This window comes from Elephantulus edwardii, unplaced genomic scaffold (assembly GCF_000299155.1).
Source record: "Elephantulus edwardii isolate Elephantulus edwardi_28Jun2011 unplaced genomic scaffold, EleEdw1.0 scaffold00198, whole genome shotgun sequence".
NCBI lineage: Eukaryota > Metazoa > Chordata > Mammalia > Macroscelidea > Macroscelididae > Elephantulus > Elephantulus edwardii.
The window spans coordinates 5436872-5464019 of record NW_006399948.1 but is presented as its reverse complement, the minus strand read 5'-3'; the positions used below and the strand labels follow the sequence as shown (position 1 = coordinate 5464019).

The window sequence follows — 27148 nt, the reverse complement described above, 5'->3', positions numbered from 1 at the left end:
ATTTTATTTTTAAGTGTTTCTGAAAGAAAAAATATTAAAATGTCTTTATTATTTTCTAAAACGGTGAATATATAACCTTCAAGCCCTAAAAGTTGCTATAAATAATCTAGTTTATAACATAAAACAAAATCATCAAAGCAAAACACCAGTAATCAAAGTAAAAAAAACTCAAACAATGTTATTATGGTATTAAATGTTTTTGTATTAAAACCTCAAATGTAATGAAAAATTTTCAAAAATTGCTATGTATGTAAGCCAATAGTTACTTGTGTTTTCTCTAGATAAGGAGAAACTAAATATTTCTGCATGTGTGTGTGTGTGTTTAAATTACATTCCAAGAAATATTTCAAAATTCAGTGTCTGTAGTTCCTATAATATTTGTCTCTATTCATCATTCATGGTGTTTGACTGGAGACATGGATCAAAACCGTTTCACTTGTGGATCTAATGAGAGAACTATATTGGGTGTTGTATTTGCAACAGAATTCAGAAAAATTGGTATAAAATGAAAGCTCTGACAGATACTGACTTCCCCATGGAAAACAAATTTATCATCATAGTAGAATACTTCTAGCTCTAGTAGTTGACAGCAAAAGAAGATGTCTAAGTAATAATTTCTCCAAGTAATCTTTAGTTTTAAAAGATTTTATGATTTTCATCCAAATTATATCTTCGCAAAATGCAATGTAATTCTTATCATTGGCACAATTCTACATAACACAATTCTAAAAGTCAGAGTTAAGGTGAAACCTAACAGGATGTGTAAATATAGATCTTTGCAAGATATATTCAATTCTTAGGGGAAAGCATAAAAGTGACCATTGTGATAAATCTTTTTGCAATATCCAAAGAAATGTGAAAGGATGAGGCAATGCTTTCAGAAAAGGTTAAATAAAGGCTATAACTTTATTTTTTAGCTAGGTTGGTATTAGTCACCAAATTTAATATTTTTACTTATATGTTTTTAATAGTTCTGCTCTTTTTTCTAGCAAGTGTGTGTGTGTGTGTGTGTGTGTGTGTGTGATATAAACATGATGGTAACCATTTCAATGATTAATTTCAAAATGAGGCATTTTTTATGAAATCATTTGACTATGTCTTAAAATTACAGTTTATGTCACTAGAATATTAGGGAGAAAATTGTAGAATTACACAGGATTTGAAATATCCATTCTTGACTTTTTCTTGGGTACTCTTCTAATATATCAGCACTAAAATGTTGCATGGGAAATAAAATTATTTTGATGATTGCTGAAATAACTCTAAAAGAAAATACTAGCTTATCGTTAATTTCTCCATTTCTATAAAAAGAGAAATACACATAAAAATTTAATTTAAACAAAGTGAATAGAAGTATTTTCTATTGTAAATGTTTTTAACCTCTACAGTTAATTGAGACAGTAGTAGAGGGCAGTGTTAAACATGTCTTAAATATCTATGGAATTTATTATTTGTTCCTACTATTTCAGTTTTATCATATTTTGCCTTAATCTCTGAGATAGGATGCAAGATTATAAATAGACTGATATTCAGATGTAAATATGTCAAGCATTGAAAAATGCATGGGGTCATAATGATCTGAATTATTTTGCATAAAATATATTTGATGAAAGCATTGCAATGTATAGTTAAATGACGTTCATAAGGACACAATACTTATATATTAGAAACTATAAGTGAAAATAGAAAAATACAACCTATGTAACTAAAGTAAGAAATAAAAAGTATTTTTTAAAATTTTTATTGCTGATACGGGTATTAGGACTTAGTCAAGGAAAATTATCTATATGCATTATATATATTTTGGCAAATATATATGTGTATTCACAAACAAATATAACATTGTTGAGAGCAATTATAAGACTTTGAGGACTAAATTGTGCCTGATTCAGGCCATAGTATTTTCATTTGCTTTCTATGCCTTTAAAAAGCTGGACAATAAATAAGGATGACAAAAGTAGACTTGATACCTTTGGACTGTGGGTTGGAGAAGACTACTGAATATCCCATAGACTGCCAAATGAACAATGAAGAGAGTACAACCAGAGTAATCCTAGGAGGCAAAGATGACAAAGTTTCATCTCATATACTTGGAAGGAGAGACTTTTACTTAGAGAGGAACATCATGTTTAGAATGGTAGAAGGTTGACAAAAGAGAGGAAGACCCTCAGTTAAATAGATTGACACTGTGACTGCTGCCACTAGGCTCACATATGCCAGAAATAATGAGTATAGCACAAGATAAGACAGGGTTCATATACATTATTTATTGAGTCCCTATAATTCATTCTTAAATCGATAGCATCTAATGAAAACAATATGTATACACGTATGTGTGTGTATATGTGTAACATATAATAGATAAATATAATATATGCAACATGTTCTACTAAAAAGAGGAAGTAAGAATGGTCCAATTCCTCTGCGATATGTAAAATCTAGAGAGTACACAAGGTTATATTTGTGAATATAGAAGTAATAATACCAGCTACTAAGAGAAATTTGGTTAGACAAATTTTAAATGGCTTATTAGAGTTCCATATTCAGTTGTACATGCTCTAGATAATTTCTACACATATGAATGTGAACTAATATGTGAATACGATTGGCTCAAGACAGAGCAGGGTTCGGAGAGTTAGGAGTCACTGTGAGTGTAGTCCGCTGGAGAGTGTATGACAGCAGAGGGCTGAGAATGGGCAGAGGGGCAGTTAATCATAGGGTCACACAATTTGATGGGTGAAGGGGTGAAGGAAATAGGAAATCTCTGGTGTGAAAAACTATGAAATTTTTAAATAAACCAGTATAAAATAAAATTTTTTAAAACCCAACACATTATTATATTCCTAAATATGGAGTGAAACATTTTTCCATCATTTTAATTCTTATATTCTCTGAGTAATGAAACTTGTACTTTTATTATTAAAACATATACTTTAATAAAATGCTTGAAGAAAAAAATAAGTGCAGAAATTTTTGTTTTGATCACTGAAATAACAGTTGTATCAATAAATTATAAAGCTTTTCATTTGATAATGGTGTTAATTACAATAGAGAATCAAGAGGGAATTAATTTTACTGAGATCTATTACTAAATTTGAGGGAGAAACTATAAAAAGTCAGAAGTTTGTATACATATTTTCAATAATTATCTTTCAATTTTGCAATATTAAAATCATCAAAATTAAAAACAAATTCTTTAATATTTACCATGGGAAAAAACCCTAATTATTTTCAAAGATACACATCTAAATGAATTATCTAGAAAACCAGGGTGCTAGATAAGCAAATTAAACATATAAATTAAGGTGCACATGCTAGAAATTCATAATAAAGAATATGTATTTTCACAGTTCCTTCTTTAATCAATAGAACAAATTATTAAATCAGGAATAAGCTTCTGTTTGTGAATTACAGATTTATGAAATATATTGTTAATGTTATGTGCTGTCAAGTCATCTGTGACTCATAGCAACCCCTATCCTGAGCCAATAAAACTCTCACACATCTACCCCATTACTTCAGTTATTGTGTTGATTCGTCTCACCTATGGTTTTCCTCTTCTGAATACCAGGAATAAAATATGAATCTCATTTTGCTGAGTTCATTCTTCTCTATGGCATATGTATTTTCTAATAGGTAAGTATTGGTCATTTCATCACATTTCTATCCAGTTTGAAGGCTTACTGATAGATTGTTGTACATTTTATCTTAAAACTAATTATCACAGAATAACAATATTTTTTTTTATTTCTCACAATTCTACTTATTGACCAAACTTAGCTCACTCTACAATTTTTCTCTATCATTGTGGCTCTGAAGCTGGGATTTCACTGGCCTGAAACATGCTGGGTGTCTCCCTCACATGTTGTTATGACAGAAATGCTCAAATGTTAGGCTATTCTGAGACTTCGTAATAGTTTTGGTTAATTGTTGCTCATTTGTTTTTATTGACATGACTTTTCCCCATGAACTTTTTGATTGGTATCTCCATGATACTGAATGCATACAAGTATACTAAAATAGAAATTACTAACCATCTTCCTTAGCTAAGAAGAGCTGCAGAAATAACACATATGAATGAGAAATTCTTCTTCAAAGATGTAAATGTAAACTATTAAAACTAGGTATATTGTATATATTTCAGAGATTTCTTAGTGCCTACCCCTAAAGTGGTAATATGTAAGTATGATTGGTCAACTTGAGAGAAGAGAACAGAGCACGAGAGACTAAAGCAGAAGTGATGGCATGAGAACTGCATCAGAGGAGTAAATAGAGGCCTGAGACACCATATCAAGGGGCAGGAGAAGGGGAGTGTTGGGAGTGTTGACTTGGTAAGGTAGAAGTGGGAGACTTGGCAGGGGAAGTGCAGGATGTTGGAACCAAGTCACAAGTGTAAAAGGTGGGGAACAAACACTAAATGGATTACATTTATAATAAAGTAGTAGCTTTCATCTACTCTTCTGAGTAAAATATTTAGCTGTCAAATATTATCTAAAGTTGAGCCTCCAAATTAAAACAGACAAAGGAGAAGGATTGGCCTTCCACTTCAAAATTAAAGGCCTTCCAAAACCCTATGCACAATAGAGTATATTTAGATTAGACTAGCAGATATTGCACTTGGAGGCTGAGCCATCAGATTGGAAAATATAAAGGAAGAGAAACAGTTGAAAGCAGACACTAAAGGTTGGATCATGAAGTGTGAGAAGCATGAATGCAGGAAAATTAGAGTTTGTTAAAGAACAAATTGAACTTAAATATTGCTAGGCAATAGTAGGCATAATATTTCACCTAATAGGCATTGAGATGGATTGGCATGCCACAATTTTAATCAGACCATTATATGATCTACTATGGTAGAAATAAAAAGGTGAGAAAAATAAGGTCACGTTTTTAGTTAAAAAGACTATTTCCAGATCCTTATTGAAATACAATATTATGAGTGACAGGATAATACCCATACACATGCAAGGAAGTCCAGTTAATGCCACTATCATTCAAAAACATGCACCAATTACCAATGCCAAACAGGAGGAAATAGATTATTTTTAACAACTTTTGCAGTTGAAAACCAATCAAATATGCAATCAAGATGCATTAATAATAATGGATGACTAGAATTCAAAGTTGGGAATAGAGAGAAGAAGGATCAGTAGTCAGAAAACATGAACTTGGTAACAGAAATGAGGCTGGTGATAAAAAGATAAAATTTTGTATAGTCACTAATTTATTCATTGTTAATACCTTTTTATAATAAACACACTCCTGCTTCCAAACCTGTCTTAAACTGGGAGCTCCACCAAACACTGTCACCATGGGTAACCACTAGGACATCTGACACATCAATAGCACAAAGGTCAGCATCACAGCAACCCTCGGTTACCTCAGTATAGCATATAGACAGAAGAGTGCTGTACCACTTAGAAGAATGTTCCTCCAGAATACAATAACAACCAACTTTAAATATAAAGGCCCTCCCTGAAGTCTCACTGACTTAGACAAGAGGCTTAAATTAAAAAAATAAATAAAATCCAATCAATAAAGCCAATCTATATGTGGAACATATTGTTTGGGAGGTGGATTTTATGTGGCATAAGAATTGGAGGAGATCTCATCAACATCCTGCATTACTCAGATGATACAGCCTTGCTTGATGAAACTGAAGAGGACATGAAGCATTTGCTGAAGAAGGTCAAGGACTGTAGTCTAAAATATGCACTGAAGCTCAAAATAAAGAATTTTCTCATCACTGGACCACGTGACAGCACCATGATAGATGGAGAAGGGATTGAAATTGTTAACAATTTCAGCTTGTTTGGCTCCATAATCAGCATCACAAATTGCATTAGGAAAATCTACTGCCAAGGATATCTCCAGAGTGCTGACGAGCAACAAAGTCAGTCTAGGGAATAAGGTGCATGGTATTCACAATATTTTGCCACGAATCAGAGAGCTGAACAATTATTAAGGATGATGGAAGAATCCAAGATTTTCAGTTGTAGTACTTGAGAAGAGTATTGAACATAACATTTACTGCCAAGAGAACAACCATTTTTGTCCTGGAAAGGTGAAACAAAGTTGCTCTTCAGAGGCAACGATTTTGAGGCCTCAGTATTACACACTTTGGACATGTTGCCAAGAAGGACCAACCTTGGAGAAGTAAATCATGTTTTGAAAGCTAGATGGATAGGGCAGGCGAGGAAGACCCCATGTGAAATTAATTGATACAGGAACTGGGATAAAGATATTGGTATGCTAGAGGCAATGAGATTGGCTCAGAGTAGGTCAGACTTCAGAGCTACTGTGCATAGGGTCTCTGTAAATTGCAGGTGACTCATAACAGCAGAAACAACTACTTGTCTTGATTTCTTGACTGCCGGTACCAAGGGTAAAACTATAGATCAGAGCAACATAAAATCACTAACAATCTAAATATTTTGTCCTGCTTCATCATGATGCTGCCAATTGGCCCAGTGGTCATGGTTTTTGTATCCCTGATATAGAGATTCAATCTATATTGACGACTGCAGTTCTTAATCTTGTGCAGATTTACTTCAAGTCCTCTGTATCAGTGAGCAATGTTGTGACAAACTTACAGGTTGTTGATGAATTTTCTTCAAATCTAGATGCAACATTCTTTTTCCTAAAATCTAGCATCTTGAATGACCTGCTCCGCATATATAGTTTTTTTTTTAAAAAAACACACACAAAACCCCTCCAACATGTGACATATTGAGAAAGGATGCATCCCTGATTAACTCCTTTCTTGATTTTTTTTTAGTTTTCAAGTACTTGCTCAGATGATTTAATTACAGAATGAGACACTTTCAGCATTATGAAATCATCTCCCACCACCACCACCCTGTAATTTGATTTATTATAAATTTACAATTCTAGAGAGATTCTAGTTTTTCATCCATTTATGTATTTTACATTGTGTCTGACGTGGTGACTAATAAATGTTATGAAGAAATAGTAGTTATGGTCATAACCCTCTTATAATCTAGAACAACGGAAATTTTCTTTTCCATACAGGTGGCTATGAAGTTATTGGGACTTAAATATACATCTTAAAGGAACCAGTCATCTTTTCCTTGATCAATCAATATATCCACCTGAGAACCTGGATACAACTTCACAAGTTGAATAGAATTATAAAGCTTTCCTTTTATTTTTATCTGACCTCAAATATCCACCAAAGGCTTCCCCCCACCCAAGACAGAGCACTGGGTTTTAAATTGGAGCAAATACAGGAATAAATTTGTATATTCCAGGGTTCTTCAAAGTACAAGTCAAAGCTCCATGACCTCCCATAGAATGGCTAATATTAGACATCCTTTGGGAATCCACTAGAAAATTGGCATTTATTAGTGTAGGGAGCTCTTATGTTATTTAACAGTGCATTTTGTAGTGCTCTTTCCAAAATTTTCAGTGCAATCTACATAAAACTCAGCACCAGTGCCAAAAGCCCAGCTCTCATCTTTTCCTTGAGTGTTGCAGCCACAAGTTCTGGTACCTGCAACAATGTCAATAAGGACCTGTTCTGAGGCTTCTTGATGATAACTAGATTTTCATATAAAATTCTATTCTGTGCAAGACAGATAGCCAACTTCGTGCAGGACATTTTCTAGTTTATGCCTTTGGTGGTAAATAGACAGTGAATTTAATTTAACAGTTGAATTCAACACTCATGTTCAAACACTTTCTGTAACCCCTCTAAGCATTTATTGCTGGATATGTCAATGCCATGCTTTTCATGTTCCACTGCTACTAGTTGTTTTGTCTGTACCAAAGGGTAAATCATCCACTGGTGGCAGCCAAGAAGTAAAGCTTCCTTTCTTGATTTTGAACCATATAATGTTCCTTTCTATTATTGGAATAAGAGATTCTTGATCTAAGTATAGACTTCACACAAGCACAATTTAGTATTCTGAAATTCTCATTCTATTCAATGTCAGTCACAATTTTTGATGATCCACACAATCAAAAGCACAACACATTTCTGAAAGGAAGAAAGGAATAGGTACTTTCCTGAAAGTGCGATTTTTTTTTTGTTATAATGTATTTTGTAAAATAACCTGTTTTCTACTGTGGGAGATCCATGATGTAACTTACTCCAAGAATAAAATTATGTTCATTAAAAAAATTCTTTGCATAGTTGATAAGACACAAATAGACATAAATTCTGGAACTCTTTGCTTTCAGTCAAGATCAGTATGACATCACAATAGTATCTCTAGTTCCATTACTTCTTCTAAACTCAGCTTATACTACTGGTGCTTCTCTACATATGTCATATTCTAGTCTTTTTTGGTAATCTTCAGCAGTATTTTTCTTTCATGTGACATTAATAATATTGTTCTATAATGTCCACATTTTGTTGAATTATCTTTTTTGAGAATGACAATAAATATGAAACTCACCTTGTAAAGTACACATGAAATATACATAAAACCAAATATGGCCATATGATAGTCAATGTATATGCTCCCTTGGAATAATTTTTAATAGAGCTCAGACTAATGAAATTATCACTACAATAATTCTAAAATTAAAACATGGTATGCTGTCCATGGCTTGACAGGATTATTTAGATCTAACATACTTTGAATACTTATTATGTCTTCCTTATTTTTGAGCATACAGAAAATTTATTTAATTTAATTTCTGCTACTAATTTTTTTCATAGTTCCTTTTTGCTTATCATATTCGCTAGTTCATATGCATAATTCTTGATAAACCAGTTATGACATTTAAGCCTAGATAATCTTCTATTAAGAGGTCCTGATGAGATAATCCTTTAACTCTCAGCTCCTGAATAAAATTTCAGTGGTTTCAACCCACTCTCTCTTCCACAAGAGAATGGTGTAGTAGTCTATAGAGTTGCTCTGTGTCACAATTGACTCAGTTATGTTCAACATACTATAGTGGTTCAAATGAGATTGTTTTCAACTATTATTTGAATATTATGACTCATGTGTTTCTTGTGTCACATAGTAGTAATCATACATCATACTATATTTGTTTTTAAAAAATACAATTTTTGAAATTGAGTTAAATAAGCAGACAAATTTACAATGCACTACTAAATAAGCTATAGGAGTTTCTTTTGTGTAAATCTTCTTGAAAATACCGAACCAATTATGATTAAATAAAGTATATTCAGTGTGTCTGTCTGGATTCTTCTTTAATTACCCAAATTCTGATGATCTGGCATTGTGTGTTTTATCCTGTTTTTACTTCATTTAAGTTTTTGATGAATTTCCTTGTAGCCGAAATACTTTTTTTATTATCAGATTAGGCTTATCCACTGATCTAAAATGTTCTTTAAGTCTCAAGTATTTTATCAGTAAAAATATTGTGTAGAAAGCTAATAGGAGGCTTTGATTATATGGTCCATAGGAAGTTGTGCTACTTCCCTTAGAATGGTGTTTTTCTGGCTGTTCGAATGCACCAGTACCTCTATGGGAGAAAGATGGGCAATCTCCTCCTCAGTAAATTAAATTCTCACGAAAAACCCATTGGAGGTTTAGTTATAAGTCAGCTCCAACTCCATGGCAATGATTGAGTGAATCATTTTCCTAAATTACACTCTAAATATAAATACTGTTGTCCTAATTTCCTTTTTAACTCAATAGTGATGTGTTTCAGGGCTTTGTTGGTTTTTGTTTTTGTTGTATGTCTGTGTGTTTTGTTTTTTGCTAGGGATCAATTCCATATTATCATACATTGAAAGCCATTTAACGTCCTGATAAAAACTGAGCTGAAAGTATGCATATATGCAGAATGACATGCTCTACCATTGCTGTTGTCAGCAAATAAGAATAAATTTTAATACTAGAATATTAAAGAAAGGTTTCAAAGAGATATATTAGTTGAATATAGTCACATGGGAAGATAGTTACTCAGTTTTGGGAGGAAAATGACAAACCAAGGAAACAGAATTTGTTTTAGTTAGGTGTAAAAGAGGAAATGGAATGTAGGTCATTGGTGCCCAAGTGGATGAGAAGATTACAATGGGAAGACAGGTGCTTGAATTCAATAGCTATTCCATGGGAGAGAGAGATATGGACAATCTTCTTCCGTACAATTTTCAGCCTCTAGCAACTCACTGGAGGGTCAGCTATGAGTTGGTTCCAACTTGAAGAATATACAACAAGTATATATGTTGGTAATGGGGAGGTTAGGAGATGTCCGATTGAGAAATGACCCTGTAAACAAAGAATCTGAACTTTGTCCTATGCTGTGCCATCCTCACAATCTCTGTGGTATACTTGAATTTACTGTTATAATCACTGTCAATCCATCTTGTTGAAAGGCTTTCTCTGCTGACTCTCCTCCTTCCCAAGCATAATGTCTCGAACTGTCCCCTGCTAACAATATGTCCATGTCTGTATGATGAAACTCCATTATCATTGCCTCTAAGGGCCTCAGGTTTACATTTCTCCAGAACACATTGGTTTTATTTGTTCTTTTAAGAATCCATGGGATATACAGTATTCTTTTCCCAAACTATAATTGAAAGGCATTGATTCTTCTTCTGTCATCCTTTCTTATTGTCTACCTTCCAGATTCATAACAAGTAATGGGAAAGACTATACCTTGGATTAATGGAAGCTTTGTCTTTAAACGGATTTTTTTTTTTTTTGCTCTTTAGAAATTAGGAGATGTCCTTTCAGCAGATTTTCCTAATGCTATGCATCTTCTGATATTTTAGCTACTAGGACTAGGAAGTTGAAAATAATATTAAATCATTAATAATGTCAATTCTTTCTCCATCTATCATGAAATTTCCTATTGGCCTAATGGTGATGAGCTTTGCGGGTTTGATTTTTTTGTTTGTTTTGGTTTTGGTTTATTTCTTGAAGGCTGTGTAGTCTTTCATCTTCTGGAGGACATACTTCAGGTCCTTTCACTTTTAGTGAGCAAGGTTATTTCATTTGCATAATGCAGGGTTTTGATGCATCAAAAACCTGATCTTGATGACAAATTCTTCCTGTGATCTTGATGACAAATTCTTCTTTATAAAGAAACTTTCTAAATATTTTTTCAGGGTAAACACAGAATATGTATGAAGAAAATTTATAGCTCTTACACATATTTTTCTTTATTTTTAACCATGCAGTAATCCTCTGCTCTGTTCAAATAACAGATAGTCTAGAAATAGGTTTTACATCAGTGTAATGAGGTGATTTGGATTCCCATTGCTGTCTTTTGGGGTTTTTTCCCCCAATATTGGCCATAATTTGCTCTGGACCACACATTCAAAAGTTTTTGCTTAGTCAATAACATACAATTGGACATTGTTTGATATTCTCTGCTTTCAACCAAAATCCGTTTGTCATCAACAATGATATACCTGGTTCCATGGCTTTTAAAAATCCATCTTGAATTTCTGTCAGTTCTCTATCCATATACTATTCTAGTCATCTTTGGCTATTCTTTAGCAATATTTTTCTTGCAGGCGATGTTAATGGTATTGTTTTATAATTTCCACATTCTGTTGGATGACCTTTTTGGGGGGAATGGGTACCAACATGTATAACTTCCAGTCAGTCAACCAGGTAGCTAACCCTCTTTCAGATTTCTTGGCACAGCTTTGTAAACACATTTAGGGTAGCATCTGCTTGTTGAAACATACCAACTGATATTTCATCAATTCCTGAGGTCTTAATTTTTTCTCAGTGACTGAAGCACAGCTTGAAATAATTTTCTCTGTATCACTGGTTATTGATTATATGTTACTTCTGGAAATGATCAATGGTTCCTTGTGTTTTTTGTTTGTTTGTTTATTTGTCTGTTTTTTCAGTCTAGAGACTAAGGTGTGCCTAATGCAAGTCATGATCTTCACAATTATTTATGTTTCAGAGAGCTGGACAATGACAAAGGCTGACAGAAAAAGAATTAATGCCTTCAAGTTGTGGTGCTGGAGAAGAGTCTTGAACATACCATGGACTGTAAGAAAACAAGTTAGTCTGTCTTGGAAAGGGTGAAACTATGTTTCTCCTTGGAGGCTAGGATTTTGAAGCTACCTCTCAAACACTATGGGCACGTGTCCAGGAGAGACCGTTCCTTAGAGAAGAACATCATGCTGGAAAGGTGGAGAGATAGTGCAGGGCAGGAAGACCCCAATGATGTGGATTGATAAAGTGACTGGAGCAATAGGGGTTTGTGTGTCAGTAGTAGTGAGATTGGTTCAGGACAGGACAGGGTTCAGAGCTACTGTACATGTTGTCGCTATGGGTCCCAGGTGACTCGCCACAACATAACAGCAAGCACAAAGTGACTCTCAGTTTCGTTCACTCTTCTTTTAATGCTTCCTTGAAATTTTCAAGACTTTGCAGTTTTAAATATTGCACTTTGAGGTTTGAAATTGTAGTTTTGTTTTGTTTTTAGTTTAGCTTAATGAATGACAAGTTCTTCCCTTTCAATTTTCTAACTCCAACTCTTTGCATACTTCATTATAATACTTTATTTTGTCTTCTCAAGCTGTCTTTTGGAATCTTCTCTTTATTTCTTTTGCTTTGGTGTTTGTTTCCTTTGTTCTGGCTTCTCAATGTGCTAATGGAATTTCAAAGTCTCTTCTGACATTTACTTCGGTCTTTTCTTTCTCCTGTGATTTTGTCATGACTTTTTGCTTTCTCCATGCAGTATATCCTTGATGTAGTCACACAGCTCATCTCATCATCTAGCATTAGTGTTCAATGCATTATTTTTTTTTACTTTTATTAAATTTTATTCTTTTTTCAGCACCAAAAGTAATTGTTTTATTTTTTAAATACTGGTTTACTTACAAATTTCTAAAAGTTTGTATAAATTATTTTTTCCACACCAGATCTTTATAGTCTTTAAATTCAAGTGATAGACTCAATGTCCTTTTATTTTTAATTCTTATGAACTTATTTTTATTTTCTACAGTTCAAATTTGGATTTGCACAGGAATAATTGATGATCTGATCCACAGTCAGCAACTGGCTTTGTCTAGACTGTTGATATTAAGCTTCTTCAGTGATTCTTTCCACAGATGTAGCTAATCTTTTATTTTCTTTATTTTATTAATTTTAATGAACATTTACAGAGGTTTTGGATTTCCATTCTTCATTGTTGCACTTTTCTCCCTGCCCCCCCCCAGTCTGTTCCTTTCTTTGAAAAGTAAAAGAAAAATTCTTTCATTGGTATACAATCCCCCTGTACCCTCCCCCACTTCCCCGAGTACACTCCGTTATGCAACCTTAATTTTGAACTCTTGTGATAACCATAATACCCTATCATATATCGCTTTTAAACTGTTCTCTACCTCATCTGTTTTAAGGCCATATACATAATTTATCTAGTTTTCCTTATTCGTACCCCAACCCTGATGTGAGTCCCATTCTGCAACATTGGCACCATGCAGTATTTGTCCTTTTGTAACTGAGATATTTCTCTTAGCATAATGTCCTCCAAGGTCATCCATTTTGAATAATATTGCATGAGTTCCTTGTTTTTCAATGCAGTGTAGTATTCCATTGTGTGAATATACCATGGCTTCTCTATCCATTCATTTGTTGATGGGAACTTGGGTTGTTTCCAACTCCTTGCTATTGTGAACAAAGCCCCAGTAAACATGGGTGTGCATATATCTGCTTCGATGTTGGTTATGGTTTCTTTAGGGTATATTCCCAGTAGTGGAATTGCTGGGTCAAATGGTATTTCTATTTGAAACTTTTTAAGAAAGCACCACATGGCCTTCCACAGTGATTGCACCATTTTACACTACCACCAACAGTGAATAAGGGTTCCAGTTTCTCCACAACTTTGCCAGCATTTGTTGCTTGCTGTTCTGTTAAATTTTGTTATTCTTACTGGAATGAGATGCTATCTCATAGTTGTTTTGGTAGCTGATCTTTTTAATGAATATGTGTGCAATATAATGATATAGTAATATGACTCTTGACTTCTTTGTGCTTACAACCCTATTCCAGAGTGAGTTGTTTGTTGTGTTAATGAAACAGATCTAGGGTGGCATGTATCTTGAGTCTTCTAATAAGGTAACAAAGGTAACCAAGTAACCAATGTCAGTTCTCTTGAGTAAGTGTCTATAGCTCTTATATAGAGGACTATTTGTTCCTTAGTGTTAAGGGTCTACACTGCCAAACCAAACCATACAGTTTGAATCCACAAGCTGTGGATTGGAGAAACATAGGCAATTTCCTTTGAAAATTCACTAGAGTGTCAGTTATGTATTGATTCCCACTCAATTGTTACATAGCCACAACATTCTTGGAGAGTATTATTTCTTTGGGAAAGTTGGGAGGTTTTTTGTTTGTCTGATTTTAATTCTTTATTGGAGGTACAGGATACTTCAGTCACCAGACTCATTAATCAACAGCCTCTGCAACAATGTGGGCTGACCACAACCAATCACCCTACAAGATTCCATTGCCTATAGCCAGTTGGTGAACAAGTGTGATCCACCGATTTGGACTTCCAGTAACAGCACTATCAGTTAATTCCCTGACCTTTGGGAGACTCTTTGAGACTTTAAAGCAAATAATAGAATTTAAAAAAAATATGGGATCTAGCTAAAAGAGGAAGGATAGTTGATGTTCCAGATGATGGCAATGTACAGCAATGCAAGATTTCAAGTTGGAGAATTTCAATTATTATGGAATAGTATATGATTTAAAGAAAACAACAAATACATGATATCTAATATGGATTTACTGTTTTAAGTCTTTTTATTATTGATACATTATTGTTAGCTATTGCTTAATCAGTTCCTGAATCAAAAGTAGTCTACCACGTGTGTTACAGAATAAACTTGCTTCATAGTGTTTTCCTAGATGTTACGTTTATGCTTGTCTGTCTTTTTTATTTTGCCGATTGATTGGGTTAATTCAGATCACCAGCATTTAGATTAATAGAAAATTACTTAATAAATACACCATAAAATCTAATCATGTAATATTTAATATTTAAAAATATTTCTTTTTGTACTCAATATGCATCAGGAAATATTCAACATTTTTCCTCATATAATTTAATACTTATTACAATAACTTATATTGTTGTAAAGTTAATTCTGATTCATAGAGACACTGTAGGTCAGAGTAAAACAACTCCAAGGGTTTTAGGTTATGATCTTTATAATAGAAAATTGCCACGTCTTTCTCCCATGAAGTCCTGGTGAATTTATACTCATATCTTTTTAGTTAGCAGGTAAGAGTTAACCATTGTGTCTCCAGGTATCCTTACAAATATTACAAAGCCCAAAAGCACATTTTTTGTGACTCCCACTCATAGTGACCAACCCCATAACAACCTTTTAGTAAGCATTTAAGACAGAGACCAGCTGCTCAGTAGGATTTCCAAGACTGTAAATCTTTACCAAAGCATTCCTCCATGTTTTCTTGTAGAATCTTTTAATCAGCACCTGGGATTTTTAATTACTGCATGGCCAGGGGTCTATTTTACAATATTGTTGTTGTGTATAATTGAGTTAGAATCAACTCATAAGTTACCTCCAGGGCATTTTCAAAGACAACAAATCACATAGGAGAAGATTCCCCTCTTTCTCCAACAAAGCAGTGGATCATTTTGAACTTTATACCTTTGGGTTGGTAGTGCAGTTCTTACTCATAAGACACGTTAGGTCTCTTCTTACAATATTAGGTAGATATTATTGTAATCTGGACTTTTAGATGAGGAAACTGAGGCATAGGTCATTAAGAATCTTTGAAAGATAAATTAGTAAGTAAATTATGGCTCTGGAATTCTACCTAGATACTCTGCTTGAAGAAGGTGTGCTTTCAACTCTTCTGTCTTCATCCATTGTATATTCATTTATAAAACTTCACTGGAAGGGAAACTATTCAATTTTTATTTAGTAAAAATCAACAGCAGTGTGGTAACAATAGTTTTAAAACTTGTAAAATTTTCATTATTTTCTTATTATTTCCAAATTTTTCCTCTATACTTTTATTCCTGCATTATGAGTCCAGGAATTGAGTGTATTTCAAATAGTTTGATACCCATGTTTACATTCTAAGAATGAATTTTTGTATCAATTGTCAGTATCAATACAATACCCAGTTTCGAAAGACTATAAAATACTTCCTGAAAACTTAAAGAAGAAGTTATCATTTGCTCAGGAGAAGAGTGGATGTAAGTTCTTTTCTTATGCTTAGTGGTTTACCATAGTGCTGTAATAGATGACACTGGCTTGAGCATCTCAATATTACCTACAGGAAATTTTTCAATGAGGCTCGTTGACATAACAGTAATGCCTGAGAGAAGAACAGCCACCCTAGGTGCTAAAACGTATTTATTACCTGCTGAAAGCCACCTCTTGTAGTTATCTCTGAATCCAGGCTTTCTAGTGCTTTTCTCACATCTGGAAAAATAAATAGCATCCTAATAAATAGAGAAAAATTAAATTTTAAAAGACTTATATTTATGCATATCCAAAAATCAACATTTACAGAGCCAATAATTTTAAAAAACGATACTATCTAATTTATATGGCTAATCTGCTGCCAAGGACCTCTGTAAAATACAGAAGTAAAATATGTCAGTTTAAAATTTTTACATTTACTTCAGATATTTATTAAATTTGACAATGATTAAGAAATGCCAAAGAAAAAATGTTGGAAAAGAATATTTAATATACTATGAATTGCCAAAAAACAAAAAACAGGTCTATCTTGAAAAAGGCACAGTTAAAATGCTTATTAAAAGTGAGGATAGTGAAACTCTGTGTCAATTACACTGGGCATATTATCATACGTGACTTAGTCTTGAAGAATAATATTATGCTTGCTAAAGCATTGTGCACCCCCGTAACTCAGAATCTTATTCATAGCTAACTCTCCAGGGAGTTTTCAGAGGCAATAAAATTGCATGGAAGGAGATTTCCCATCCTTTGTATGTGTTCAAAAACATAGAGTCCACAAAAAAAGGGAAAGAAAATTAATGAAATAGTAGACACAGTGACTGTATCAGTGGACTTAATGTCAGAAAGATAATGCAGATGTGCAGAACTGGACAGATTTTCATTATGTTGTACATATGGTAGCTGTAAGTTGGAACCACACTTGGTGGCAGAAATGAGGCTGCAGAGAAGATGATCAAATGTTGTATAATCAATGACTTATTCATGGAAAATAACTTAAAAAAATAAAACCACAACAGCAATTATACATGGACCTTGCCTCAGGAATTGGACTGATTATATCTGTGGGGGGAAAAAAATCACTGGAGAAGCTCAATATCAGCTGTGAAAACCAGGCCACATGCAGGTTTTAGACCATAAACTACTCATGTGAAAATTCAAATTGAGACAAAAGAAAATAAAAGTAATTCCACAAGAATAAAAATCTAACTTTAAGTCTATACCACTTGAATTTAAAAACTATCTTGAGAACAGATTTGAAGTAGTTGGACCAATGTATGAAGACCAGATGAATTGTGGGATGATATCAAGGATGTCATCCATGAAGAAAGTAAAAGTTCATTACAAAGACAGAGAAGAAATAAAAGACCAAAATAGATGACAGAAGAGACTCTAAATATTGTACTAGAACTGTGAGAAACCCAAACAAAGGGAAGGAATCAGAAAGTTAAAAGGCTGAACATAAGATGTCAAAGGAAACCTGAAAATAAATCACAGTGTACAAAGACAAAACACAATGTACAAAGATCTGGGGTCAAGAGAAAAAAAATTAAGAACTTGTTAGACTTTTCTCAAACTGAAGGAACTGAAGAACAAATTCAAGCTTTGAGGTGCAATGTTTAAAGATACTCTGGGCAAACAGGAGAAAAGCCTGACAGAATTTGAAGGGATAGGACTTCTACTTGAATACAAGTTGTGGTGATGGGTGAAACATATTTTATTGTTTGTAATCTGAGGATCTGTCAGTAAGGAATCTATTGGATACTAATTGACTTGTTTCAAATGACAGATGTGGTACTGGATGTCCTTAGCAGTCCATACCAGGAATTTTGGAGGACAGCTACCTGACCAACCAACTGGAAGAAATCTATATTTGTTCCCACTCCCAAGAAAAATGACCCAACAGAAGGTGGAAATTATTGAACAATAAGATTAATATTAATGCAAGCAAAATACTGCTGAAGATCATTCAAAGATGTCTATAAAATTACCTAAATAAGGAACTGCCAGAAGTTCAAACTGGATTCAGAAGAGGTCATGGATTCAGAATAGGTCATGGTACCATGGAGATCCTGGCTGAAAGCAGAGAATACCAGAAAAAGTCCATTTGTGCTTTATTGACTATCCAAAGGCATTTGATTGTGTGGATCATAACAAACTATGGCTAATATTGAGAAGAAGGGGAATGTCTGAACACGTAATTGTGCTCATATGAACCTCTACCTAGCCCAAGAAGCTGTTGTGCAAACAGAACAAAGGAATTTTATTAAATTTAAAATTAAGGAAGGCTTGCATCAGGATTGTATCCTTTCTCCATATTTATTCAATCAGCACACAAAACAAATTATTCAAGAAGCTGCACCCTATCAAGAAGAATTTGGCATCAGGATTGGAGGAAAATTCATCAATGATCATCATTATGCAGTGACACAATGACACAATCTTGTTTGCTAAAGGTGAGAAGGACTTGAAAACACTTTCTACAGAAGATCAAACACTTCACCCTTCAATATAGATTGTATTTCAATGTCGAGAAAACAAAAATTCTCATCACTGGACCCATAAGCAACACCATGATAGATTAAGAAAAGATTGAAACTGTCAATAACTTAGTCTTACTTTTATTCACAATCTATACACTTGGTACCAACGGTCAGGAAATCGGGAGACTTACTCCACTGGGAAAGTCTGCAGTCAGGAAAATCTCCAAATTACTATGGAATAATGATGTTAGTATGAAGACAAAAAATGTGCCTGATTCAGGTCATGATCTTTTCAATCATTTAAATACTGCTGACAGCTGGACAATGAATAAGAGGGACAGAAGAAAAATTAGTGCATTTGAGCTGTGGTGTTAAGGAAGAGTACTGAATATTCCAGAAACTCCCAAAAGAATAAGAAGATAAGTCTTGAAGAAGATGAAGAAAGATTGCTCCTTAAAAGCAAGGATGGCAAAGCTTCTTCTCATATAATTTGAACATGTTATTAGGAGAGGGTCTTGAAGATGGTCATCACACTTGTAAAACTGGAGGAACACTGAAAGAGAGGAAGATCCTGGACAAAGTGTATTGATACAGTGATTTCAGCAATGGGTTAAAGTTTGTGAAATTGGCACAGGATAAGACACGATTTTATCTATTGATTGAAACTCAACATTATGGAAACAATGGTTCTTACCACTGGGCCATGAGGCAGCTCCATGATAGATAGAGATTGAAATTAATAACAATTTCAGTTACTTGATTCCAAAATCAACACTCTTGGCACCAGCAGTCAGGTTATCAAAATTTTAATTGCATTAAGAAAATTTGGTGTCAGGAACCTCTATAGAAAGCTGAAGAGCAACAAAGTAAGTCTAAAAATAAAGTATGCCTAAGTGCAACAATGAACGAATGAAAATCCAAAATCTCTGTAAATGTTCATTAAAATTAATAAAATAACGTTTCAACGATTTAGATTCCTCCCAGAAGAGCTGTGGGTGAGCATTAACATTACTGGTAAGTATATTCGTTTTCTCTTGGACACAGAGCCAACTAATTGATCCTAAAAGCCTTCTGAGGTCCTAACTCTTCTCACTATTTCTTAGTTGTTGGAATGGACGGAAAACCTCATAAGCAGTTCCTTACTTCACCTCTGCCTTGCATGCAGACTTCTGAGTTGTAAAAACAACCCAGTGGTAGATGGAATTTGCTCCAGGACTTAAGAACCATAAATGACATAGCTGAGCCTCTACATCTTGTGGTTCCTAACCTCTACACTATAATAGACAAAGTGCTAGTCTATAAGCCTTTTATTGTAAGAACCACCTTCCCTCTGTAACTTGATTTGTGCCACTATTAGAACCTCTACTCGGAATATTATTGCTTTTTAATTTTTTGGCTCATGTACTTTTAACTTGTTAGTTAAATTTGTGTTTCCTAGGCTATAACACTTCCATAATACATCTTCAAGGATATGAACATGTACGGCTAAGCACAATTGATAACAGTGCATCTAAATTCCAAAATCTATCTCCATAATAGTCTATGTGTTTCCTACTGCCAAAGGGGCCCTTTGGAGTAGTGAGAGAAGATCTTCATCCTGAAACCTACAGCATCCCTTTTTCAGCAGGAAGTAGCTAAGAGAATATGCCATCCCCTTTTCCTTATGAATCAGGGTGAAGTCTCTCTCAGAGAGGAGTGATAGGGAATGGCAAAGGACACACTGACAAAGGAGATTAATCAGAACTGTCTTTGACAAGCACTGTGGCAATTGGACAATTAAAACAGACATTCAAGGGGGGGGAAAGAAGAACGAACTGGGGGGAGGGTAGAGAAAACAGTGCAACAATGATTGAATGAAAACCCCAAATCTCTGTAAATGTTCATTAAAACTAATAAAATTTAATAATAAAAAATTAATAAAATAAAATAATTTTTAAAAGTATGCCTGATACAGGCCATGGTCTTCGAAACTCTTTGCTATTATACATCAGAGAGCTGGAAAAAAACCAAAGATGTCTCAAGAAGAATTGATGCCTTTAAGTTTTGGTGTTGAACAAGAGTATTGAAACATACAATGGACTGTCGAGAGGATAAACAGTCCTGTCCTGAAGATGGTAAAACCAATCTGCTACTTGGAGGCTAGGATTTTTGAGTTTTGTCTCACATACTTGTAGCATGTTTCCAGGAGGGAACCAGTAATTGAAGAGGTACTTTATGCTTGGAAATGTGGAGAGAGAGTGCAAGGGAGGAAGATTCTGGACAAGATAGAATGACACAAGAACTAACGTAATGAGGGGAGGTGTGTCTGAGGCATATTGGCTCAGGATAAATCGAGGTTCAGAGCTGTTGTTCACTGGGTCACTATGAGTCAGAGTCAACCCAACAGCTCATAACAACAAACTAAAGGACAGGGTTTTAGTTTGTTGTTCCTACGGTCACTATGAGTCATTCTTGACAGTATCTAACAACAAAAACATGAGCAAAATCTTGATTAATCCCATAACCATTAAAATAAAATGGAAGTAGTACATGAATTTACTTTACCAAAAAGAATTGGCTGACACAGAATCATTTTAAGAAGAATTATATGATGAAGAACCAGTGGTAATAAAGGAAGTTCAAGTTGCTCTGAAGAAATTGACAAAAATAAGGCTCTAGGAATTGAATAAATATTAATGGATGTATTTCAACAAACAGATGCAGCCCTGTATGTGCTAACCAGGTTGTTTCAAGAAATCTCGAGGATAGCTTCTTGGTCTGTTGACTGGAAAATTTATTCATTCTTTTATAAAAAGTAATTCAACAGAATGTTGACATTATCAAACAATATCACAAATATCATGTTCAAGTAATATGTTATTGCAGATTATACAAAAAGGACCATAACAATACATTGACAGAGAATTGTCAGAAATACAGCTGGCTTTAGAAAAGGCTGTGGCCTTAACAATATCATTACCAATGTCAGACAGACCTTGTCTGGACAGAGTGGGTATCAGAATTGATTTTTATTTGTGTTTTATTGACTATGAAAAGATATTTGATTGTGTGGATCACAACAAATTATGGCTAACAATGTGAAGAATGGAAATCCCAGAACACGTGATTGTGCTCAAGCAAAACCCATATCTAGACCAAACTATTAGCTGTTTTTCATAGGGCCACTATGAGTAATAGTTAACTCAGTGGCACATAACAACAGCAAGGCAGAAGTAAACGCAATGATGCCATAGTTAATAGTCAAGCTGTGGTCCAAATAGAGCAAGTAAGGTGTAAAATCAAGAAAGAAATACATCTAGATAAATTATTTTTCCTTATCTTTTTAATCTGTATACTAAATAGATCATTCAAGAGGCTTGACTTCATGAAGAATAATGTGTTAAGAGGAATACTTATTAACAACCTGCATTATGCAAATCATACAACCTTACTGGCCAAAACTGAAATGGAGATGAAGTGCTTTGTGCAGAAGATCAAGCACTGTAGCCTTCAATATGGATTGTACCTAAACATCAAGAAAACAAAATTCCTCATCACTGGGCCAACAGTTAAGAAAATAGTAGATGGAGAAAAGATTGAATTTGTTAATGGTTTTATCCTACTCATTTCCACAATTAATACTCGTGGCACTAGCAGTCAGGAAATCAGAAGAGTAGTAATAGCAGCTGTCAGAAACCTCTCCAAAGTGCTGTAGAGCAACGATACCAGTCTAGAGACCACGGTGCAGTTGATCCAGGACATGATTTTCTCAATTGCCTGCTATTCATCTGAGGACTTGACTAGGAAAAAGGATGACAGAAAAAGAATTGATGTCTTTGAATTGTGCTGTTGGAGAAGAATACTATGAACTGTCAAGAGAATAAGGCTGGCTGTATTGGAGAGAGTAAAGTCAAATTGCTCCTTGGAAGTAAGGATTTTGAAGCTGTCTTCTCTACTTTGGGCATGTTTCCGGGAGGGTCAGTCCTTAGAGAAGGATATGATGTTCATAGGGTTGAAGGTCAATGCATGAGAAGAAGACTCTGGATAAGATTGATGGACATAATGTTGTGGCAGTGGGATCTGGTGTGTTAGAGACAGTGCAGTTGGCTCAAGATAATTTAAGGTTCAGAGCCATTGTTCTTAGGCTCACTTTGAGTTGTAGTTAACTCAATAGCACATAAAAACAGCAAGGCAGAAGTAACTCTGGTGATGTAATAGTTAAGTACTAAGTTACTAGTAAAAAATTGGTAGTTAGATATAAAGATTATAGTTTTGAAAACTCAATGAGACAGCACACTCTGTCCTGTAGGTTTGATTTAAGCCAGCATTAACTTGACAGCAATAGGTTTGTTTGCCTCTTATGACATTGTGAGGTTTATTTCTCCATATGGCTTTTCTAGTGTAGATGACTATGTGAATAGGTGGTACTGTGTGAGCAAGGTGTGTTGGCCTATCCAAAAAGGGATTGGATATCTACCATTCCACAGCAGACTTGCCAGTCACAGCAATCTGCAAGAGGATTGTGCAGTCTTGCCAATAAATTGAACAGATCTAACTATAGAAATAAGAAATTATTTCCCCGTTAGCAGGGATTCTTTCCACATCAGGAAAGATGGAATTCTTCAACTACCTAGGGATGACAAAGATCTCCTTCAACCCAGTGAGATGTGAGACACACTTTGGGATGACAGCAGCAGCGATGGGTGAACTGGAGAATTGGATGTGAGATAGGACTTTGGGGATAGGAAAATCAACATTGACAAGACTGAGAACTTTATTGGACAGTTATGGGGAAAGCCAATATTGGCAGGACCGATAACTTGGGAACACTTAGATTCATGAGACTGAGGTATCTGTGTGAACATTTTGGGATCTGTCTTGACTGTATTTTGTTATTAATCTCAATTATAACCTTTTAACTCCTCTAATAGGGTTCCATGGGGTCTGTGAATTATCACATCAGATTTTGGACCCAGCCAAGCAGCAAGATTTGTCTTGAAATGAGTAGGAGACATGGGATTATGGGGAACATGTCTACTTCATGGGAATTAGTTTTGTCTTATTTCTGTGGGCAGGGATACTTTCCTCCTTGAAGTTGGTAAAGGTCAGATATAGTACTCCCAATGTGGCCCTTGCTCTTTTTATGGACATGCTACTGATCAAGTTGATTGTTTACTGAATAAATTTCATAAATCATCATTGTAGACTTTTAAACCTTCATTATATACTTTGTATAGACATCACCATAACAAATTCATCAATGCTTTAATCCTATTTGATTGTCACCTTCATTAGGAGATATAAAAAACAAATTATTTCAAATACTTAAATTATAAGATTTTTGTGCATAACTATCATTTGATTTTTGGTAGTGGACTTGCTTTTTTCTTTCATCATTTTGGTATCTCAGGATTCATCTGACACGTTTCTGACAAAGGAATAATAGTTTCATATAAATGGGAAACTTCACTCATACTCGAGGCATGTGCTTTGGGCTGTGCTACAATCTGTAAACAGGGAGAAATTTGTAATTTTCCTTTAAAACCATCAATGATTTGCTTCTTTAGTTACAATAAGTTAGAGATTTGCATATGACTGTTAGAAAGGAATCTGAGGCTCTGTCTGACATACTTTGGACATGGTGTAAGAAAAGACTCATCCTTGGAGAGGCACATCATGCTTGCGAGGGTGGAGGGACATGCAAGAGGGGAAGACCTTCTATGAGATGCATTGATTTAGTGACTGGGTTAATCAGGATGGATGTGTCAGAGGCAGTGCGATTGGCACAGGATAGAGCAGGGTTTAGGGCTGTTGTACATAGGTTCACTATGAGTCGCAAGCAACTCGACAGCACTTAACAGCAACAACAAGAATACCATAATGACTCACCTTATTCAGAGTCATTTTGACATGCTTTTATTTAAAAAATTATTTTGAAATAAATGAATGTGAATCTGAAGCTGCCACAGTATTTCTGTGATCATGCATGATCCAAAATTGAGATCTACTCATATATGAAAACAGAGCTGAACCAAAGGGATACAAAAAAAAAAAAATAAAGAAAGGGGGAAAAAAAACAATGATGCAGATAGATTGAGATGGTAGCAAAGAATACTGAATATACCATGGGCATGGATCATCAAAAGAACAAATTGGTCTGTACTCAAAGAGGTGAAGTGAGAAATTTAGAAGGAAGAATTTGAAATTTTGTCTCATATACTTTGGGCATGTTTTCAGATAGTGCTTGACTCTAAAGAACAAGATGATGATTGCAAAAGCATAAAGAGAAAGGTTATGGACAAGATTGATTGATGACAAGATGAACTGAGATACACTAAGTCCTGATTATGTAGCTTAAACTCAGTTCATCACATCCAAAACTAGTTATATCTAACTTAACCAAAACTATTTTTAAATTTTAAGTAGACAAATAGTAGTCATATTTCATTGACTTATTAATGAAGTAGTTACTACATTAAGCATTTTTCAAGCAGAAATATTTAGCCTTTAAAACAACTTTATGATATAGATATAATTTTTAATCATCATTTACAAGATAATTTCTATTTAAGAACTAATATTTATTAACCTGAAAACACATATAATTTTAATATGGCAAAATCCATGTAAATAATGGAATCACGATTGAAATTTAGGGAGTTAGAGGCAAAACCCTATCATTATTTTCTACTGACTTTTAAAGAAACTGTAATTTTTAATGATCTCCTCTTACAGCTTAGAGTTCTCACCAGTATGCAAGATCCTGTCAAGACATCACCTTAATCTAGTAGAAGAACGAAGTCAATGACCTACCACTGAACTATTACAGAAAGTAGAGACTTAAGGATCCTGGCCACACCACCTCACAAACTCACAATAGTAGAAAAAAAGAAAACATTGCTTACTTAAGTGTCCCTTGTATCCTGTCACTTCTGAGAAAAAGGATACTAGGGATATTGTAGCTGATGTTAGATGGATCTTAGCTGAAAGCAGGGAATACCAGAAGAATGTCTATCTGTGTTTCATTGATTATGCAAAGGTGTTTGACTGTGTGGATCATAAAAAATTTGGCTGACTCTGAGAAGAATGAGAATCCCAGAACACTTGATTGTTCTAATGAGAAACCTATACTTGGACCAAGAGGCAGTCGTCAGAACAAAGCAAGGAAACACTGCATGGTTCAAAATTGGGAAAGGTGTATGCCAGGGATGTGTCCTATCTCCATACCTTTTCAACCTGTATGCAGAGCAGATTATCTGAGAGGCTGGGCTCAAGGAGGAGAAGCGTGGCATCAGGATTGGTTGAAGATCTACTAACAATCTGTGTTATGCAGATGACACAACCCTGCTTGCTGAAACTGAGGAGGACCTGACATGCTTGTTGCAGAGGGTCAAGGACTGTAGCCTTCAGTATGGACTGAAGCTGAATGTCAAAAAGACAAAGATTCTCACCACTGGACCAATTGGCAGCATCAGGATGGATGGTGAATAGATTGAGATTGTTAACAACTTTAGTTTGCTTGGCTCGATGGTCAACACTCTTGACACCAGTAGCCAGGAAATCAAAAAGCATATTGCGATGGGAAAGTCTGCTGTTAGGGACCTCTTCAGGGTACTGAAGAGCAATGGTGTCACTCTGAAGACTAAGGTGCATCTGATACAGGCTATGGTCTTTACAATCACTTGTTATGCATCAAAGAGTTGGACAATGACTAAGAAGGATAGAAGGAGGATTGATGCCTTTGAGCTGTGGTGCTGGAGAAGAGTATTGAATGTACCATGGACTGCCAAGAAAACAAACAGATTCATTCCGGATAGGGTTAAACCAGGCTGCTCCTTGGAGTCAAGGATTCTGAGGCTTCACTGACATACTTTGGACATGTTGTAAGGAGGGAGAGGTTCTTGGAGAGGGACATCATTCTTGGGAGGGTGGAGGGATGGTGTAGGAGGGGAAGACCCTCTATGAGGTGGATTGATTCAGTGACTGGGGTAATCGGGATGGGTATGTCAGAGGCAGTGAGTTTGGCACAGGATAGAGCAGGGTTTAGGGCTGTTGTACATAGGGTCACTATGAGTCACAAGTAACAATGTAACAACAGACTTCTGGAGAGAAGACATCAGCAGGAGGATATTCCACCTGCATTATGCAGCAAGACCAAAGTCACAGGGGAGTGGAGGATTGATAGAGGTGAATGGAGGCCTGAGCCATCAAGCCAGGATTGGCTAGGGGTTGGGAATGTTAGGTCCTGGAGGGGTAAAGAGACAGAAATTAATTGGATTCTAGCAGATTAGTGGTGGGAGTGGGTATAAGACTCATCCATGCACCTAAGGGAGTGGTAGGCAGGACAACAACCTAATCTGTGACCTGAATAATGAGAAATATGTCTCATCTGCTCTTCTGGGCGTAAATCCTGTTGGTTAAGTATTGTGTTAGAGTCAAGTAACAATCAACATTATGGAGATGACACAGCCATGGTTACTGAAACTGAAAAGGTTATGAGATGTTTGTTACAGAAAGTCAAGGACTTAATATGGAT

General features: G+C 35.0%; 1 pseudogene; it reads right to left on the bottom strand.

Moving 5' to 3' along the window:
* Window positions 1-6909: 6909 nt before the first annotated feature.
* LOC102865056 lies at window positions 6910-13314 on the bottom strand (annotated as a pseudogene).
* Window positions 13315-27148: the final 13834 nt, after the last annotated feature.